General features: G+C 40.7%; 1 protein-coding gene across 16 annotated transcripts in view; it reads left to right on the top strand.

Moving 5' to 3' along the window:
* TCF4 (transcription factor 4) overlaps window positions 1-21,349 on the top strand; it is a 339,764-nt gene that overhangs the window by 173,111 nt on the left and 145,304 nt on the right. The gene's annotated exons all lie outside the window — the stretch shown is intronic.

Raw genomic sequence — 21,349 nt, 5'->3', positions numbered from 1 at the left:
CCAGCAGGCTAACAGCAAAACCGTCTCAAGGGAAGCATGCGCGAGCTAGAAAAATAAGAGTAGTTTAATTAAATAATAAAATGCCAATGTAATACAAAGGTATAGCATGTGTGTGTTTGTGCCTCTGAACACTCCACATTTGCATACTTCTGACTCTCCAGAGAGCGCCTTAGTCTAAAATTGCTATCAATAGCCAAACGTTTAAGCTCCTTTCAAGCCAAGTGATAAAAAAAGATGCTGCAATATAATTTTACCATTCATTTCTCTCTCTCCGAACCTTTGCTTTCTTTCTTTCTTTCTTTCTTTCTTTCTTTCTTTCTTTCTTTCTTTCTTCGTGGAGCAGTAGTTGCTCAATTTTGAAAACTACCGAGAGGGATTAATACCCTCTTTTTAATATCCAAACTTTACAGAGTTTTAACTCAGCTATCCAAAAGAAGTATGCTGTTTCTCTTGTTGAAGGGAGTATGTGTTCCCTCACCCTTTTTATCCTTTTAATATGGTCAAGTCCCTTAGTGATATGGGGGGAACAATGTGGGATTTTGAGGCTGCGGGTTGCTACTCTGTTTAATTAAGCATAGAAAAATATAAACAATTCAAGTAATTAAATAGGATCTTGCCTTGGAAAGTACACACACAGTATTAGTGTATCCTTAGAGCTGGCATTCCATTGCCTTCTTGCATCTGTTAGCTTTTTCAAGTTTGGACTTTCCAGCCTACTCAGATAAGCCATCAGTTCTGTCCAGATCTGTAGCCAGAGATTTGTGGAAAGGAGACATGAGAGTGGCTGGGACAAGAACTTAAGGGCTGCATGTGTTATCAAGTGCAATTCACCCCACTTTTTTCTGGGAGGAATTCCACCGAAAAGTAAATTTACAGCCATTCCAGGGCAACGGAAACATCTTTGGAATGCAGCTGCAAGTGCTAGGAGCAGATAGCTTAGGCAATGAACAGCTTAGTGCTGTGTCTCTAGTGTAAAGCTTTCAATTCCTGTGGAAGGCCTGTTCCTGTGTATCTGGTTTCTGAGGGTCAAGGCAGAGGTTGTTCTAAGTGAGAGAGGAGGAGGTTGACCACATGCTTCCTTTTTTGCAGGTGGTGGTGGAACAAACTGCAAATTTTCAGAGGGGCCCTCTTTGTTGGCTGGGGAAGTAGTCTTATGTGATTTTGGACAGCTTTGTGTGTGTTTCTGTAGCTAATAATAATTTATACTGGTTCCTTATTATAAGCAACAAGATTTCCCTGCCGACTTTAGTTAGAGCAAAGTCCCCTTAAGCTGTGAAATTGTCATTCAAGCTGCCTGAGACTTTAGATACTTCGTGGAAAAAGAAAATAGCTTTTCCTTTTGTTTCAAGCAAAAAAAGTAGAAAGAAAGCTGCGCTGGGTGCATTTTTCACATTCAACCTCCTGACTATTCCTATAAGAGTCCTTCGATTCATTTCAAGGCTCTGGCGAATACTTTACTTATTTAAAATTATTCCATGCTCATTATAGGTTAGAGTTTGCTGTAGTGCCACCATCAGTACCGTCACTGATCCTGCATGTTTATTTAGCTGTGTTACAGTTTCTTTGTGTCCAGATACATGATGCTGTTGCAAATCTGTCTAACAATAAATGCCTATGCGTAATGCTCAGCAAAAGTAAGTCATCCTGTGAATGAAATACACCTACCTATAGAAAGTAGGTTTGCTGCCTTGTTTCCTTATCGTTGCCTTGTGAGTTTGAATAAAGCATTGTTTTTTCTCCCCATTTTACCCTCCCTCCCTCTGTCTCTGCCATCTCTGCCATCTCCTTTAATCACCCCATAGCTCTTTGCTCCCCCCTGCAATGGAAATGGAAAATTAGCATTTCCCAATCTTCATCCATCTCTGCTCATCAACCCTTTTTTATTTGCCCCCCTCCATTATAATAACCTTTTAGCTGACCACTGAAAGTCCTGTCATTTCTCACAGACCAATACCCAACTTCTTCTGTTGTAAGAAATAAATACTCAGCTGACTAATTCTGTCTTCATCTTAAGAAATTGCTCTATAAATCAGAGGAAACAGATGATGTCCATATCTGACAGCCTTGTTATTCATAACTTTTCCATGATGGTACTGTTTCTTAACGTTCTTGTGTACAGTTGTGTAAAGTCCAGTTGCAGGCAACCCTAATCCTTGAAACAGATGCTTGAGTGCACCTACTTAGTTCTGATTGTCCTCAAAATAAGGAAGTGGCTGGACATTTTTTGACAATGCCGATTTACATTTGAAAGGAACACAGATTCAAACATTCCTGGAAAAAAGCCAGGGGAGGTGGGTGAAGAACAATAATCCAAGAATAGTGATTACCTGCTATGAAACACAGAAAACAAGCTCTTAGCCAAGTAAAATAGCAAGGTCAAGCTCGGTCAGCGGTCATGGAGGTAAATGACTGATCCCAACAAAGAAGATAGGCAGAAAACAACAACATAGGAATTGAAAGTTCAAGGTTTTGATGTTACCATACGAAGCACTAAATAACTTGGGATCAGGGTTTCTGAGGGATCACCTTAGCCCCTAAATCCCAGCCTCAGTGATAATGATCAACTGGGGGGCCTTTGGGGTTCCACATAAGCTGGAGACTTGCCCTGTGACTGTTAAGACTCGAGCCTTTTGCATAGTGTCCCTTGCATTTTGGAATCTGCTTCCCCTTGAAATTAGATAGGCAACAGCTATCTGTACTTTTTGTCGTATGCTGGACACTTGTTTTGTTTCTACATACCTTCCCAGAAAGACAAGCCTTTTCGCTGATAAGAATTCATTGGAGTTTTGTAAAAAAATAAAAATAAAATGAATTTACATTATTGTATTGTTTGCAATAGTCAACTGTTTTTTGTTTTGTTTTTTGTATTTACTGCTAGCTGAATATTGTAAGAAGCTTTCTGAAGGCTTTTTTATTTTTATGTTTTGCTTTGAAAAGCAGAGTATAAGTTCATAAATAAATTAAGTTCTTTCGGTCATGCTTGAAAGTGGTTAGCTTAGGGTGACTAGGGCCAGATCCAAGTCCTGATGTATTTTTAGCGGGTTGCAAAAGGCCTATAAAACTTTACTCAAAATGTGGTTATGCAGTTCTACACATCAATAAAATAATGTTTACTTTTGAACTATAAGAAGCAAGAAATGTTTCATACTTTAAGAACATAAGATGAGTCCTGCTAGACCAGGTGAAAGGAATCTTGTTTCTATCCGTATTTATTTTATTTATTATTATATACCCCATGTTTGAGACACTTCCTCTACAAAATAGCTTATAATCACCAATGAAAAGAAAGTCCACCTGATAATAAAATATAAACATGCCGAATATACAGTCAACTGCCTGCCACAGGACCAGAGGCAGGGCATGAAGCCATTATCCCATTGTTTGTCCCTCAAGTGCTCCACTCCTGAAATGGGGGTTTCATTTCGCTACTGTGACTGATGCTCCATCTGTCCTCCATGAATGTATAACCCCCTCTCAAAGGTATTTGTGCCATCCACCATCACATGATAGCAAATTCCCCAACTCTCTGTTTATTTAGACCTTTATGCCCAGGGAGGATGTTACTTGGTTGTTCACCACAACTGAAAAGGCCCTTTCTTGGGGCACCATCTACCAAACCTCTGAAGGTGGGGCTTTCTAGAGAAGGACCTCAAAGATGACCTCAATATGCGGGCAAGTTCTTGTGAACCATATATGGCCTTAATGGTTAGCACTGGAGCTTTGAATTATGCTTAGAAAATATTCAGTACTCAAAATATTTACTGTTAGCAAATAAATAGTTTTTATCATCAATCTTCTGGAGGAAAGGTACTAATGTTGTAACCCTAAAGCCACGTACCTCCATGTGTAGGAGTCTGCCATAAATTATTTAATATTTTTGAACCATTCATTGACAACATGTCTACCAGGTGAAATGTTTAGGGGAAGCAGAAAGTTCGTGGACCGTGCAGGAACTATCAATATATTTATTTTAACATCCTGTTACTAAAATACAGCAAAACTTCATTATAGCAAAATATAGTCAAGAAATAACTATTTTTGCAGAGCGAGAGGCTGCCTGCCATCTTCGATTTGTTGCAAAATGTCCAAGCAGAGATTAAAGGAGGCTTATAAATGGAAAAATTCCACAGGACCTGAAAGGTGAATGGAAATTACTCTTATTAGAGCTAAGATTTGTAGATCTGAGTGCCCAAACAAATATAACTAGATGCTTACAGCAAAAAAACAAAACAAAATAAAAATCCCAAAACAAAAACCAGCTTCTTACGTTCTCTTTTTCTACTTGTGAGCGAGTCACTAAAACCATTGCAAGCAAATAAACTCTTCTTGCTGTGAGACCACGACGTCAATGCATCAATATCTGTTGCACGTCTTTCCCCCATGGCATACAAACTAGGAAGCACCATGCTTTAAGCAACATGAGATGTTCCCTTATTTGTGGTACATGGACAAGCTTCTCTACTTAATGGTTTGTGTTGATACTAGCAGGTGGCACTGGATGAGCAGGGATGACATAAGCTGATTACATCAGTGGTTTGTGCTGGTCACTGCAAGTTACTGCACAGGCATATTGCACTCATGCAGTGGCCTTGGCAGTATGCATATCAGTGCCTCTCGCTCTTAGTCACCACTCAACAGCAGGGATCAAGTAGTACACCTTTTCCTTCCATTGTGTACCACCACTGAGCTTCCTCAGTGTTTTGCCTTCACTTTTGTTCAGAACGCATCACCAACAGTCAAGCAATAACTACTTGTAGAATCATGGAATCGTAGAGTTGGAAGGGACCCTACGGGTCATCTAGTCCAACCCCCTGCAATACAGCAATCTCAACTAGATCATGCATGGCAGATGGCCATCCAGCCTCTGCTTTCAAAACTTCAAGGAGGGAGAGCCCACCACCTCTCATATACTGGGAATGAGGCTGAACATGGAGCCGAAATTAATCCTAACAAGGCTATAGAAATGCAGTATGCTACTTCAGAATACTTCAGAATATAGGTGGTTGATGACACTTTATGTAAAACAACAACAACAACAAAACACCCTATGCAAATAGAAAACTCAGGGAACAAATGAAAAACTCAGGGAGAAAGGTTTCAGCCCCACTCTTTGCCTGCTTTCTATTTTCAGGAAGATTTTACCACAGGCAGTTTATATGCTGCATTTTCCGTAAATAATTTTGTACTGAAATGATTCACAGGAAATAAGCAGTCTATAATAACAGTACGTAATCATTATGGACGTTATAATATCACTGCAATGTAATACTAGCAATACAACATTTATTTCACTTTACATGCATCAAAAAGTGAACATAAAGCTTCCCGATAAGTCAATTCAGAATATTTATCACAGAGGAACATTTATAAATATGATCCACTTGGTGTTAAAAATGCATTGTTCGGTATTTTAGTTAAACATTCAGATACTACCAGTTAAACTGCAAATTGATTCTTATAATAGTTACCGTGTTTACATATTTTGATTGTTTACTGTATTAACTTCGTTATTTGCAAAATTAAAAAAAGAAAGACTTTACGAGTGTCTTAAATTCAGCTGACGGGTCTTAATGGCGCTGAGAGTGCCACATTCCCCACCCCTGGCCGTTTAGGAAAAGGTAGGTCAAAAAGAGACTGGCTAAGATTCAGAAAGTTATCTTACTCTTAATGGTTAAGGCTGAAATCGTAAATACACTTACCTAGCAGTAAGCTTCATTGAATTTAACAGGGCTTATTTCTGGTAGACATGGTTCAGATTGTGCTGTTAGTTAGAAAAATTTCCAGTTTACACCAAGCTTTTCTGACTTAAAAAACTTTAGTTATCCTAGCCATGTCTTATAATTCTCTAAAAGAGCAGGCAGTTACAATTTCTGGTAGAAAACCTTCACAGTCCCATACAAATTCTGATGCTAAAGGGAACAAGGGAAAGGAAAGCTGTTAGGATGGTAAAGAAAGGCCTCAGTGGCTCCAACCTTCTTTTCACCCACCCTTGTTGTGAAATTCCTCTTTCTTAGTGAGAGGAGAACACCAGGACTGCAATGGACGTTGTGGCCAGGAAACCACTAATGGAAAATTCTTAACTGTCTTTAGAGATGTTGAAGAAGAGCTGGGGAAGTTCCATCATTAAAACTGAAGGGAAGTGCAAGAATCATCTCTCAATGATATCTATGGATATATATGCCCAAGGAAAGGAAAGGGTCACAGTAAACTATGGTGCAGTTCACATTCCATTGAAGCCAATGATAGAAACCTGACACATTTCAATAGAGTTGCAGTTCACTCGGCAAGAACTTGCTGACCTCAGTTTAATTTAATATTTAAATTGGTTGCAGTTTAATTTAACATTTGAGGAATTAGGTAAGGAATTTTGTTGCTTTTAAGTAAAACATGGAGGTTGAACAAATCCAGCTTCTGACTTGATTTCTAGAAAGTATTACCTTCTGGTAAGAGAGAAGATAGGGACGTGGGTGGCGCTGTGGGTTAAACCACAGAGCCTAGGACTTGCCGATCAGAAAGTCGGTGGTTCGAATCCCCGCGATGAGGTGAGCTCCCGTTGCTTGGTCCCAGCTCCTGCCAACCTAGCAGTTTGAAAGCACATCAAATTGCAAGTAGATAAATAGGTACCACTCCGGCGAGAAGGTAAACGGCATTTCCGTGCGCTGCTCTGGTTTGCCAGAAGCATCTTAGTCATGCTGGCCCAGAAGCTGTACGCCGGCTCCCTCGGCCAATAAAGTGAGATGAGCGCTGCAACCCCAGAGTCGGCCACAACTGGACCTAATGGTCAGGGGTCCCCTTTAAGAGAGAAGGTATTCTAATGTTCAGAAGGAAGTTGGCAGTAGCCTACTTCAACTAGACAGATACTCTGCGTTTCTCCCAAAGCTGCTCTTCTCTAGGAAAAGCAGGTTTGGGGCTTCTGTTTCCTATGTATGTGTGTAACATGTAGACCTCCCTCTAATTTACCGACCCAAAAAAGGAATAAGGCTTCTGTCCTGGCAGAAATAATTATGTGAGACTAGTGAAACCACAACTGGTAGCCTTTAAGAGGTATTTGATGAGTTGTGTAGGTTTCATTTATTTTTAAAACTAATTTATTATCCGCCTGTCACAAAACAAATTCCCAGGGCAGCCGATATCACAATTAATCCATAAAATAAAATGTACAGTATATGGATCAGAAATAAATTAAACAGAAATCAATAAATAATATATTGTTAAGTCAAATAAGATATTGTTATGTCAAACAATTAATAGCTTCTGGCAAATCCCGTTAGTGTACCAAAGTGATTTTTGCTTTATTGAAAATTGTATATTGCATTTAAATATTCTAAAGAGCTAGCGGTGGTGTCCCTCGTTCTTTCCTGTCCCACATTTCTGTCCTTACAACACCCCTGTGAGGATCGTTAGGGTGAGGTACAGTGGCTGGCCACACATTGCACACTGATTTTCATAGTTGCTGGGGATTTTAACTCGTGTCTCCTGAATCAGATCACTGGTAGGTCATTTATTTTATTTTATTTTACCCACATCCCGCCCTGCTGTAACCAGTGTGCACACATGCTTACTGTTGGATGTAGATGAGTGCTGTGATCATCAGCCTTTGCAAACTCTTGCTTTGCACCACATCATTAAAATTAATAGCAATCAGGTGACAAATATTCCCTCCCCCCCCTCTCTCTCACACACACACTATTTCACACTATCTGTCTCTTAATTTGTACTTTATTCATGAACATCAGGGCCTGGAATCTTTCCTGCTTTATTGGTATTGTATACAATAAGTTATTAAATTTCATCTCTGTAATACACCTGCAGTAAAATAACAAAACATTACTGCACTTAAGGAACGTGTGTGTGTGTTGCAATGTTTCACCCCCCCCTCTTCCAAACAGCTGCTTACAGATTTCAAGATTGGTTGTATATATTCCCTAGAGCCCACCTCTAATAATCGAGACACATCTGCCATTGCAGTGTTATAGGCATATGTGGTTTTATTGAAAGCTATACCTATCTATAAAAAAATTAAATAACTACTACCTCAATTAAATTGGCAAGCTACCTTTTGTGAAGATCATATTGCAGACCTCTTGAGACGCAAGAGTTCATTTTACTCTTCTGTTACAAATCACTAAGTATGTTTTTTGATTAGTCAAATAAGTAGATTTCTTCTTGCTCTCGTGGCAAGTTATCTCTGCCTATTATCAAATCTCCTTCCTGCTCTCTGCACATAAAAACACATAAATGTTGTATTGAGATAGCATTAAATCAAATAAAAGCAAGGAATTCAGAAGATAAATTCCTTTCTCTTATATCTCTTTGGTCCCTTCACTTCTCCCCTTTCCATTGTTTCGGGACAGAATATATTTTAGGAGTGTTAGATGGTATGGTGAATGAGTGGACAGTGCAGCTGATCCAATGAGCAAGTTGGGAGTGGTAGAACATATTGCCTGTAAATGAAAACTATCAACGCTGCTATATATGGAAGCACTTTCTGCTCATCCACGATGGGGTTGAGCATTGTGGCTGGTCAATGTAGTGCCCTCCAGATGTTGCTGGGGAAAAATTCCTGTCATTCATGATTGGGCTGATGGCAGTGGGAGTCCAGCAATGTTGGCTACCCCTGGTCTATGAAATATTGTCTTCTACAAACCATCCTGTGTGTGCAATTTATATGCATTTATACATTTATTTAATATATATAATATAGTCTTTTACTGAATGTTTGAAGCTGTACTCAGTAATACTATACAATTGATATGGAGTCATATAATGCCGCCCAGATGCTTTGAGATCTTCCAAAGAAGCTGCTCAGTGTTCCATCTGGTCTCCACTTGGAACAGGGTCTTCTCAGAAGTCACCCCAACTCTCATTGGAGGTATACTCAGCTCCATATTGGCTGCTTTCTAGAAACAGATAAAAAGTAATTGCAGGAAGAGGCTGAAATTGGAGGAATTAGAGGAAGCTGCTGTCCAAAACAGGATGCTCAGGCGAACCCCTGATCCATTATAGGACACAGAGGGCCTCATTATGCAGCTCCATTAAATTCCTTCTTCCTAGGCTTCTGGGATGTACAGGAATCCAAGCAAGAGCTGTAGAGACTAAGAATGCATAAGCACCCCAAATTTAGATCTCTGGCTTCTGTGGGTGGCTGTTGGGGCACTCAAAGATACTTGAGTCTCACCAGGTCCCCACACTTGGCCTCATTTGTGAAATGATAGGAGCTGCTTCCCTGTGGTGTGAATCCATGTCACTGAGGAGTGCATCTGAACATCCTTCCAACCATGTGGGAGAAGCCCATCACATGGGTCTTCCAAGCCCAGTCAGCACCCTGGTCCTCACTCTCCCTTATGCTGCACTCCTTCAGGCAATAGAGGATATTCTAAAATCATCTCCAGTTTGGATTCCCAAGCCTACTGCAAGGATATCCTTTGTTGATGTTCTTCACCACACTACTGTGGCTCATGCCAAAGGCACATGTTTTGGCTACAGCTGTCAATGTTAGAGTGGCATGCATCTCCAGCAAGCCATTTGAGACCCTCCGGTGCACCATAAAGCTCCACAGCTGCTGCACCATTTCATGGCAAGTAAAATTTACTCCCATCAAGACTTGGTGGTGGTGTCTCACTTGTAGCACAGTCTGGATCTTCAGTTGTTTACAATGGATACATGCTGTTAGGTTTTTGTTACTTGCTCAAATTGTGGTTACTTCATTCAGTCAGTAGGTTCAGATTCTAAACTTTGATTGCACATAAAGGCAAATATTTTCATTCATACACACACACACATATATATGATTTTGTTGATGCAAGATGCCACGAGTGCCACAATCTGAAGCAAAAACTGGGATACTTTTAGTAATAAATAAATTGAAATGAAATTAATTTAATAATAAATAGCATTACTTATTATTTGATAATAAATAAAAATAAGTAATGTTACGTTAACCTTTGCCGTACAAAGCTTGTACACATTTTGCATTGGTATATATTTTTTTTAAGACAGTGTTGAAATGTAGGAGACTTCATTTTTTTAACAGCTCAGAACCAAAATACATAAATAGAAAAAGCAATACACAAATTGCTCAAAGGCTGAAGCAGCTAAAGTTATAGACTATTACTCAGAGTCCTTTTGGCCATGCTGAGTCCTGCACAGGTTCACAGACAGAGTCCTGACTGGAATGCTGTGACTGTATTGTTATTCCCATCTTTGACACCACTTTTTATGAAGGGGTTCCTGGTTGTGTGAATGGTTCAGTATATAGGTGCAAATCAAGTTGAAGTTGAACAGGCTGCATTCCTGTATAGGCATGCTAGTGTGATGTTTATTTCTCTAATTTCCTGGTAAAAACCCCCAAAGTGGTAAAATCAATATTAATAAGTGCCCTGCCCTAGACTGTACTAGGTTTTCTTTTATTTCTTTTTTCCCTGGATGCTGTTGACTCCAGATTATACACTAATTACACCGAAGTACAGGTTTAAATTGATGCAGACTGTGACCCTGTGCGCATTTAACTTGGAAGCAAGCCCAACTGAACTCTGTGGGCCTTGTTTCTGAGGAAACATGCATAGGATCAGGGCTGTGGATCATACTGACTTGAGGGTTACGCATCAGACCAACTTGCTGAATTGATTGAAATAAGTGCCGTTTTATATGCAGTATAATTATAATTAGCTGGTGTGGGACAACTCACCTGGAAGTGTGTCAAAGAGGTCCTTGCCTCCTTTGTCATTGCTGCGGAAGTATAACAATGAAATTCAATGCTAAGAGGAACACGGGTATTCTGGAAAAAATGTGACCCTCTGAATCGAAAAGAAACACTACCTTAGTAATATCCTGGTCACTGAAAATAAACACAGCTGCTTCTAATGTCCAAGAATAGCATTCCCCCCTGCTGAGCCACATTCTCCAGTTGTTCAGAAGCTTAACCTGTAATTCTCTTTGTGGCATCCTGAGTGTAGAACTTGAAATTAAAAAAGGGGGGAAAGAAAAGGACAGAAATAATGGCTGCACTGAAGCCTACTAAATGGGCTTTATTGCATGTACAGCTGTGGGCAACATTGCAGCAGAAAGTTAGAGGATCTTTCCTGATAATGTTACTGTTTTATCAATTTGCATTGACTACCATGCGGGCAAGAATAGTGGTAGCTCAGTGGTAAGGCATCTTCTTTGTGTGCAAAAGGTGCCAGCTTCCACCTCCAGAATCTCCAGGTAGAGTTGACCTAAAATCATGAAGAACTGTTGCCCGAAACTGAGCTAGACGGACCAATGGCTCAGCATAAGGCAACTTTCTATTTTCCTTTGTCCCTAAACCCAAGCCTCAATGCTGCAGTAATAAACAGACACAACATGGAATAAGCTCTCTTAACAGGAGTATATGCACGTATAGCATCCCATTAGAGAGGCAGATAAGGTTCAAGGAAGCCAGCATGTTGCATCTAGAAAGTGTAATTTCTTCAAACGAGAGTGCTACCCAGCGTTGTCTCCTCTGCTGATGGAAGGTATCAGTTAACAGAAAGGGGAGGGAGGCAGTTTTCAGAGATGCACCCTTCCCACTGCAGTCTCCCATCCCTCCCTAAGGTAGATGATAAAAAGGCTTTTGGAGAAGGTATCCCCTCTTATTCCCTCTCCTTAAATCTTCTCCAGATGTTTGGGAGACCTTGCTAAATAGGTTCAAGCAGTGCATTGGGAGAGGAGGAATCGCCAAATACTGTTTCTGTCTGCATGCCTCTGATGGATATCTTCCATCAACGGAGAGAGCAGCATTGGATACCACCTAAAACCATTGCCTTTGACCTTTACAGAATCAGTAAACAAATATCCAGTTGAGTGTCTTTTATAGCTGGTTGACTGACTGAACCCAAAGAGTGCTCACTAATGGTTCCTCATCATACTGGGGAAAAGCGACAAGTGGGGTGCCACAGTGTTCTGTCCTAGGCCTGTTGATCAACGTCTTTATAAACAACTTGGATGAGAGGATTTTGAGGGGTGCTCATCTAATTTGCAAATGACACCAAACTGTGGTTTGACTTGGAGGGTAGGACCCTAACCAATAGCTTCAAGTAACAAGAAAGAAGATTCCAACTGAACATCAGGAGAAAGCTTTTTGGTGGGAAGAGCTGTTCAACAGTGGAACAGTCTCCCTTGGAAGGGGGTGGTCTCTCCTTCCTTGGAGGTTTTAAAGCAGAGGTTGGATGACCACCTGTCATGGATATTTTAGTTGAGATTCCTGCCTTGCAGGGGGTTGGACTAGATGACCCTGGGCAAAATATTTTTGGGGCGTGGAGTTATAGGTTGCTGTTATTGTTAATATTGAACAGTCTCTCAGTGCTTTTAAAGAGGCAGGGGAGAAATGTCAATGTGGATTCATCATGGCAACAGTGGAAAGCTCCAGGTCTCAGATGCCTTCCTCCGTTTAGCTTATACTTTTTCCCTTATCTCCTAATAGCTCTGAGCTCTTGGTATTTAATAATAATAGTAAATAATAACAAAGAGAGAAGGGTACATTATTGTTCTTTTCAGCTTATGATGAAGTGTCTGTCTACCAGACACAGGATTCGTCTTGGTATGTTTAGTAGCAGTGGAGAAGTTAATATTTTTATTTTGTTTTGAAGTTAATGATGGAATGTAACCATCTGTCTGCATTTTTATTGGAGATTTTTTATATAAAAAACTGTTTTCTTTCTGTAATAAAAGAAGTAGCTTGGCTCTGGAAGGGTTTGCATTTTGATATAATAGGAAAGCTGATCTTATCAAATGCAGAGGCTGAGGTTGACATGTGGATAGCTCCCATCTATTTGCTTTTCAAATCCATCTAGGGGAGAATCGTCCAGATAATGTCTAATAAAATGAATGTATCTCTTCAATATAATACATGTGGGCATTTTTGCTTCTTTTTTTTAAAAAAGAAGCATACTACTGGAACATATGGGGTTGGATTTACAACCCATGCATTAACTAACCCAACACAATGGCAAAAACCTAGATACAAGGTGTTGTCAGCATAACTGTACCAAGGTGACCAATTTTTCTCTGCAAAAGAGATTTAAAAAACAAGCCCGTAAATTTTCTTTTAATGGACTTAAACCTTAGTAGTGACAGATAATAAGCTTAGATACTATAAGCGATTTTGCAGATAATTCTTCAGTGAGATTATTATCCACATAACCAGTATGACTCTCTTGCACCCATTTGCCTCCTCTCGCCCACTGCTTCTGGCTGCTTGCCCTCCCTGCTTTCTGTCCATCCTGCTCTTCCTCTTTCAGGCAAGAACCCTCTGAAAGTCAGGAGGAGGGGAAGTGCCACTTCCTTAGTTCTGAAATGTTGTTCACCATCTGGGAAGAGCACAGGTTATGTTAGATTCAAAGCACTGGGGCAGAAACTTACAATGGCCCTTTTAACGATGGTGGTGGTGAGAACAGAAAGGCCAGTTTTCATTAACTACACATTAAATATATATGTTTTATTGGATTTATCCTGTAGATATGTCTACGAAGTGGGGGTTTCAGAGTGGATTGCATTATAGCAATCAATCTATGTTCAACTCTTTCCTGGTAAATGTTGGCTGGTACATGCATGATGATCCTGTGCTCATTCATACATTCCTGTTCACTTAAATGTAGAAACCAGCTGTACGTCTCCCATTGTGGGATTTCTTCCCAATATAAATACCAGTTTCACGACCACAGGAGGGGGGAAAGGGTTAAATGCCCCTCCCTGCCTGCTGCAATCACACTAATTGTCATCTGCCTAGCTGGTATTGCTGTTTGCATTAAAAGCAATGACAATAACAACTTTTCATTAAGTGCAATGTCTAGTTTGGTGCTCTGACTCCCACATTTAAGCATTTTGAGATGGGCAGGTTGGGGGGGTGGAGTCAGCAGCTCCCTTTTTATACCAGCAAAAATACTTGAATATGTATTATGGATACTTAGTTGAAAGAATGTTGATGTGATGAAATTTCCTCAATATATCACCTGTATTGAGATACTGTCATATTTATTTTAATTGGCTCATTAATCAGTTAATAGCAAAACAGTTAATCAATTAAAAACACCTCTAATAACCCACAGCCCTAAATATTATGAACTAAAAGGGCCAGCAATTAATTGTACTTTACATTTGCAAATAACCCTACATGTCAGCGATGGCATTAAGAGTTTTTAAATAGTTTGTGCAAGTGGTACTCTGGGAGAAAAGTGTTGCAGCGTTGGTTGTTTCTGTTGAGGGTTCAAACCACTTCATTCCACCCTCCTATGCCAGCTTTCCCATTTTTCTCCAGGGGTCATTCCAAGTTCTGTGCCTGTTGTCATGTGGTTGTGGTTGTGCCCAGCACCATTTACATTGAAATTTTTGATTTCTCCATTAATTTCTATGGGTAGTTTTCACTTTCATCTTTGGATGAATTTTAAAATAGATTTTCGGTATTCACCAGGAATTCTTCTATTCAGGCAAAATAATGGTTTTTCCTATACTTTATATATCTATGTGTCTCATCCACGATGTGGTTTCCAGCAGCGCTGGGGCGGTGGGAGATAGCTGCCCATCTTTTGCTGAAGTAGTAGATAAGAAGTTAAGAAGAGCCTGCTCAGTCAGGCCAGTGGCCCACCTAGTACTGAATCCTGTTCTCATCGTGACCAACCAACTGCCCTAATGAGCAGAGGCATTGAGTGAGAAGTATTAAGATCTTAGTTAGGTGCAATTGACCTCGTGCATCTTGCAAAGTTTGTAGAGATATTGGTATTTCAATAGCATGCATGTACAAAGCCACTTCAGTAGTTTCTAATTACTTTTCTAATGTCAGATCACAAAGCAATCACATGAAGTAGTGCTTGTTAGAAGGAAAGTGAGAGAGCCAGTGTGGTGTAGTGGTTAAGAGTGGTAGACTTGTAATCTGGTGAACCAGGTTCGCATCCCCGCTCCTCCACATTTAGCTGCTGGGTGACCTTGGGCTAGTCACACTTCTTTGAAGTCTCTCAGCCCCACTCACCTCACAGAGTGTTTGTTGTGGGGGAGGAAGGGAAAGGAGAATGTTAGCCGCTTTGAGACTCCTTCGGGTAGTGATAAAGTGGGATATCAAATCCAAACTCTTCATCATACCTCGATCGATTGAGGCTCAAGAACTATATCTGAAGGTGGGCCCTTTTGGAAACCCCACAGAACATTCATAATTAATTTTCATCTGGGAAGCACATGAATAGAATCAGGTTCCATAGGGCACATGGTGCAAAGAGGGGCCCAATTGACCAACACCATGCTGTAAGTGGGAGCCAGATGATTGACTATATGTCCCTTCAAGGATAGGATTCAGTATTTGCATATCCAGAATGAAGTTATCAGCATTTACACCTGAGCAGAGGCTTTTCGAACTGGCAAGGGGAAACAAAATTGAGATCTCTTCACAATGAAGCTAGTGAGATTCCAAGAATGGCAAAGATTCAATTGGCATCAATATAAGAGTGGAATATGCAGCAGGAGAACTGAACTACCAGAATGGAGACTGTGTCCCCCTGGTGTTCAAACAAATCATGCAGAAAGCTTCAGAAATCTGGTTCTAGATCATCGTGCAAGCACAGAAAACTGCTAAGTCTGCACCATACCCATCGTCAGTTATCTGGAAGCAAACCACACAGATGTTCTTGCAACAAACAAATCTTTATTCTAGTCCCTGTGCCTCTAAGATTTATTCAGCTAATTGGGGACCATAGAATGTGTGGTCATCCTAGTGGGCACATTTTGGCCAATGTGGCCCTAGTCAACTACAGCAGTTATTGATGTTGTCACCAAGGTTTTCTGTTCTGGTCCTCATACAACAACACACTCCAGCTTACAACGACACTGAGCAGAAAGACACAAATGATGTAAGTTTCTCTGAGGAGGGTCTTGGACACCAATTGTTTTTAAGTGTCGGGATTCCAAAAACAGAATGTGTAACAGTGATTGCAAGACAAAGTTCATTTTCCGGAGTGCCAATGAAGGATTCTGTGTGGACAAAGTGTGAATTTACAGAGACTGTGGATTTCCTTCAAATAGGCCTGTATTCAGCAAAAGCAAGCTGCAAAGGCAGGTATGTACCCAAAATGAGATTCAGAGCGCAATCAATCTTGGTACATCCCACCCACCATTTGCACATTTCTCAAGGGAGTGATGCTGAGGAACCCAGTATCTAATGGTACTTATGGAACCGCTCCTCAAGCCTCTAGCTAGGACTTAGGTTCACCAAAGAGCTTATGTTTAGAGCAGAGTTCTTAGTAGTTGCCACATCGGCCCTATGGAGGTCTGTGTCAGAGATGCTCTCAGTGAATAATAAAATGAAGGATGGCATGGATCCATCCTTTAGATAGAAAATAAGTTCCATGTTCCATTGATCTTCTCTCTCCCCCCCCCCCCCAGTTTGCAACACTAGAAAGGGAGATTGGCACAGAACAGATTTTAAGAGGGGGATAAACCAGATTTTATTTTGTGTGTGTGCGTGTGCGCGTGCACGAAGGATATAGTTGGGAAATATAAATATATATGACAACAATGCTGTGTGGATGCTACAACAATAAATAATGTAAGGAGACCATTAGCATAACCTATGGCTGAATGGATTGAAATGGCCGCCCAGTTCTCTAAATTATTCTGTGAGAAGTGATTTGGTACCATTTCAGGAACTGTGATTCAGCCACCAAAAACAGCTTGGGGGGTGTCTTTCTTTTTACCATTTAAAAGCTGTCTCCAGGGATGTTATGGGAAGGATGTTAGGTAACGAGCAATAGGTGAATGTTAAGAGTGCATGTTTTACATGCAGATTGTCCCAGATTCAGTCCCCAACATATCCAGGTAGGGCAGGGAAAGTCCATGCTTGAAACACGAGGTACTACTTCCAGGTTAGCGAAGTCTGTAACCCGAAGTGTTTGTAACCCGAGGTACCGCTGTAATCAAAAGCATTTAAGAAGAAAATAATATCACTACTAAAGAAGTTGCACACATTGGTCCCAGATGTTCCGACCAAAGGTCCAAAGTTGAACAGAAAATAATCAGCCATTTTTGCCACAGAGCCTTTTAAATCTCCATGCAACACCAGACTCATTTTCTGCAGTAGCTGTTAGAAGACAGATCATTGGGAAGGTATAAGGAACAAATCAGGATCCTTTTTCCATGGCATTTTGATCATCATTCTTTATGCAAAGGAAATTCCTTTGATATATAATATCCCTGTAACATGGGATATTTATTTCTCCCTCAACCTAGGAATGGGATAAAGCATTGATTAGTGAAAATTGGTTACTTCACAGTTGCGGAGGGTCTTTGAAGTAGCAGATTTGCATCTTAGCCTCGGGGATGGGATGAACGATAAGTCTAAATAAATAAATAGCTAACAGCACAATATTGTACATGTTTACTCAGAAGCAAGTCTCGCTGAATTCAGTAGAGCTTACTTCCAGGTAAATGGCAGGTGGATTACAGGCTAAATGGTCTCTTTATAGCAGCATCTTGAACAACAGCAAAAAAACTACAGTGAAAAGAAAGAACTTATAAGGCAGTATAGATTTCATATCTACAAGCAGCTGTGAAACCATCCTTCCTTACCTTTCATTTCTGTATGCCCTCATTTTTATTTAAAACACACACATATTTTTCTTCTTCTCACTTTCTGTATGCATTTATATATAGGAAGCTGCTGGCTCAGCTAGAGACGCCACCTGGTTATCTTGATGCACCCAGGTAACAAAACATTGTGTGTATCTCACTGGCAGAATCTGCACCTGCTAGGTGTGTGATGCACTTAAATCTACAGCATGCACAACTCTGGGAGATCTGTCAATAAAATCTTTTTCCCCCTTCAGCTTTCATTTAAAAGCGCACTGACTCCTTTCTAAATATTATATTTTCCTGTAGTGCCTATAATAATTACAAGGTCATTCACAGGAATGTTTCGTGCATTCTTTAGTTAAAATAAACTTTTGAGGATGCAATCCTTAGCAGACTTAATGCAAGAGTAAGGCTCAATGAATTCTGTGACCTTAATTCATATTGCAAAAATCCTGTTGGTTTCATCCGGTGAGAACTTTTTAACTGCAGGTGGCTAGAAAACATTTGTCCTTTCTCTTTAACCGGATTGGTGTACATACTGCTATTCTGTTAGTAATTTGTAAATTGGTTGTTCTTGATACACCGTTGCAATTCAGGATAGTTTTTGTAGCACTGTCATATTAATGAAATTTACTTCCATCATTGCCATGAAGCTACCAACAATTTGTATTTCTGCCCCCCATCCTTGGTCCATCCCTGATATCTCTTGGGTCAAAGGCTACACCAAAGGTGCACCCTATGATTGTCATGGAGGCCATTAAGTCTTTACCCAGCCCAGTGGTAGCCTCTGCATTGATATTAAACTCACCCAGGACTATCAACCTGGGGTCCCCCAGCAATATCTCAGAGACTTACGATGGCCAGCCCAATCAAAGATGCGGTTGAGCAATAGGCTAGTCAGTAGACCAGCAGCATCCCCAATCTGTCTCCCTAGCTCAACACCAGGTACAGACCCTCTAGCCCCATTCCAAGATCAATAGGTTTTCTGGTAAATGAGATGGTGCTTTTAGGGACAATAGCAACACCCCCGTCCCCAGCCTAGTACTGTACTAAGCACCCAGATGAGCACAGCTCACTCATCCAAGTTTCAGTAGTGCAAGCCATATCAGCCCCTTTCATCCACAGTCAAGTCATGGATGAGCATGGTCTTATCATGGACTAATCTGGCATTCAGTAATAGCACCGCCAAACCAGAGGACTCAGGGGATAAGCTACCAGTACCTCCTCGAGGAGTGGGAAGGCTGTAACAAAGAACAGAGACCAAATATATATGTCTCTACCCCAAATAGTAGTCAGCCCTTCCACTCTGACTGTATCTTCCCTTGCCCATCACCATTGAAACTGGGTCAGCATCTTTGCAACCCCCTGCTTCCTTCCCACTCAGACATATTTTAGGACCTCCATCCAATATCACATCATACAACTGGGAGATTAGGGCCATAGATAGTAAACTAAGACCTAGTAGCATGTGAATCCCACACTGTTAGGAGGAAGATGGTAAGTCCTCGCCCTGTCTCTGACTCTAAGGGAACCCTGTCAAGCCAAACTTCCCCCCTCTACCATCCCAGGTAAGGGTAACAGGCCTTTCTCCCACAGTTCCTAGCCTACAATTCCATATTCTGACTGGCAGTGATGGATGACCCACAATGAAAACCCCGTTTGCTGTCATCCTCTTTGGGGACGACCCCACTGCCTGTAGCAGAACCTGTTCTTACAGCAAGGGAGGTTCTGGGCCATGCTCACACCCCAGCTCAGCCAGCAATCAGGCAGTACCAAACACTGCAATCAGCACACTTTCTTACCTGCAAGCAGATATCTCACTGAATGAGCAGGCAAAAAACAAACACTCCTGATGGCTGGGAGAGCAAACCAACCCTCTCCTCCCTGCTTAGCTCTCTGGAGGTCTAACCCAAGGCCTGCACAACCTTTTTTTAAGGTTGCAACCTGATGATGCAAATATTTGTAAAACATCTGTAAGAAATATTTAAAATCTTACTCCATATTCTGCATAATTTCTGTTGAGGTTTACACTTGCCCGATCGCTAGAATAATACTTAGCAAACTGACATACCCCTTTCCCTTATGGAAAAGAAAACTCCTGGTCATCTTAATCTGTGGTTCCAGCTAATTAATTCAGTGCCACATTCTGTGCAATTAGTTTTGTGCTTCTATTATTTCTTTCAATAATTCCTTCAAGTTCTATGTCATTTGTTGTGCTCTTGACTTTCATTAAAAAGGCGCACAAAAACCCCCAGCAACCAGACTCCGACATCATGCAAGGGTGGATCATGAAGCTGTAGAAACTTGGCTGTTCCTTTTGAAGTCCATTGGGAACTTAAATGCTTTAATTGTGCGCTTAGATTCCATTGGTTTCAATGGCACTTGATTTTCTTTGCAATTTAAAGGGGTAGCAGGTGTTTTAACAACGAAAAAAGCCCTCTACTAAATATATATATTTTAAAAATATTATGATTTTTGGCCCAGCTTCTTGTTTTCTTGATGTCTGTCCAAATTTTTTGAGTGCTTCTACCTAAAACGTGTGCTGCTTGGAGCCTGTGTAAAATGAGTCCACTTCAGATTTGGGCAACAGTTAAGGTAGTAGAGTGGAGGCACTTTATCCACATCATGTCATGATCTTTCCAGTAACCCTCACACACCTTGTAAACACACTTGGCATGTAACAATACTACATACCACTATGTACCCAGCTGGCTTTAACAAGACAGCTGAATTTTCCTGCTCCGTGCTTAAATTCCTGCAGCCTGAGACTGCCACACTTTCAGGTGTTTTCTGTTGTGTTGCAAAGTAAGCACAGGACCACCAGGGATGGAGGGGAAACAAAAAGGATTTCTCCACCACTTGGAGCTGTGCTTGTGCAATATTTTATTCCCATTCCGTTTATTTCAAGATAAGAATTTGTAACAGAGAAGTGTATTCATAAAACATGTTGCAATGCTTGATTTGCACTTGAATGTTTGGCTGGCCAAATGTTTGTTTGTTTTAATTCAATATTGTTTTATATTACGGACATGCCTCTGAACAGAAAACCCACACCATATTTGGTGAATTGTATCACATACTGTACTATATTTTGCAGTGTTTCCCGACCTGTCTGTTGTGAACTGCAAGGGGGCCGTGGGTTGCATAGTGTTTTCTAGGTTGCAATTAAAATGCATGAAACTGATGGCTGTCCAAAAATCATGCAACAATAAATCTATGGGTCACCATGCCAAGTAAATTTCATGCTAAAGGTGTTGGGAACTACCAATCTATAGCACAATAAACACTTTACATTGTACTTGACACTTGAAGGTGTGTTTCGTTCCCCCACTCCCCGACAACTATAGATTATTCCTGGGAAAAAGAAAGGGAGGGAATTACCCCTAGGGGAGTGGTTCCTAAGATTTTCTTTTCCCCAGTAAAGGGATCATGCAGTAGGATTTTGCCTTTCCTTAGGAAGCATACCTGAAATGATAGTCACTTCCTCTTTTGTACTGCTTCTGCTGTATCTTCTGGCCCTGCTGGCAATCCAGTAATGTGTACAAGGTTGTCATGAGCCAGTGTTGGTGACCTGACCAACTGTGATAGGTTGATCCTAGTCAAGAAAGTGTGTGGTGGTGGTGGGGAGAGAATTGGACTAGATTTAAATGGTCCATTGTTCTATGGCACAGTGACTTAATACAATCACTGTGCAATGGGAGCCACAGAAACTAGGTCACTTTGAAGTGAAGAATGTCAATGACTGCATTCAAATATTGTGTTCTCTAGTCCTCTATAA

Source organism: Podarcis raffonei, chromosome 11 (genome assembly GCF_027172205.1).
Source record: "Podarcis raffonei isolate rPodRaf1 chromosome 11, rPodRaf1.pri, whole genome shotgun sequence".
Taxonomy (NCBI): domain Eukaryota; kingdom Metazoa; phylum Chordata; class Lepidosauria; order Squamata; family Lacertidae; genus Podarcis; species Podarcis raffonei.
This window is presented reverse-complemented; position numbering and strand designations above follow the sequence as displayed.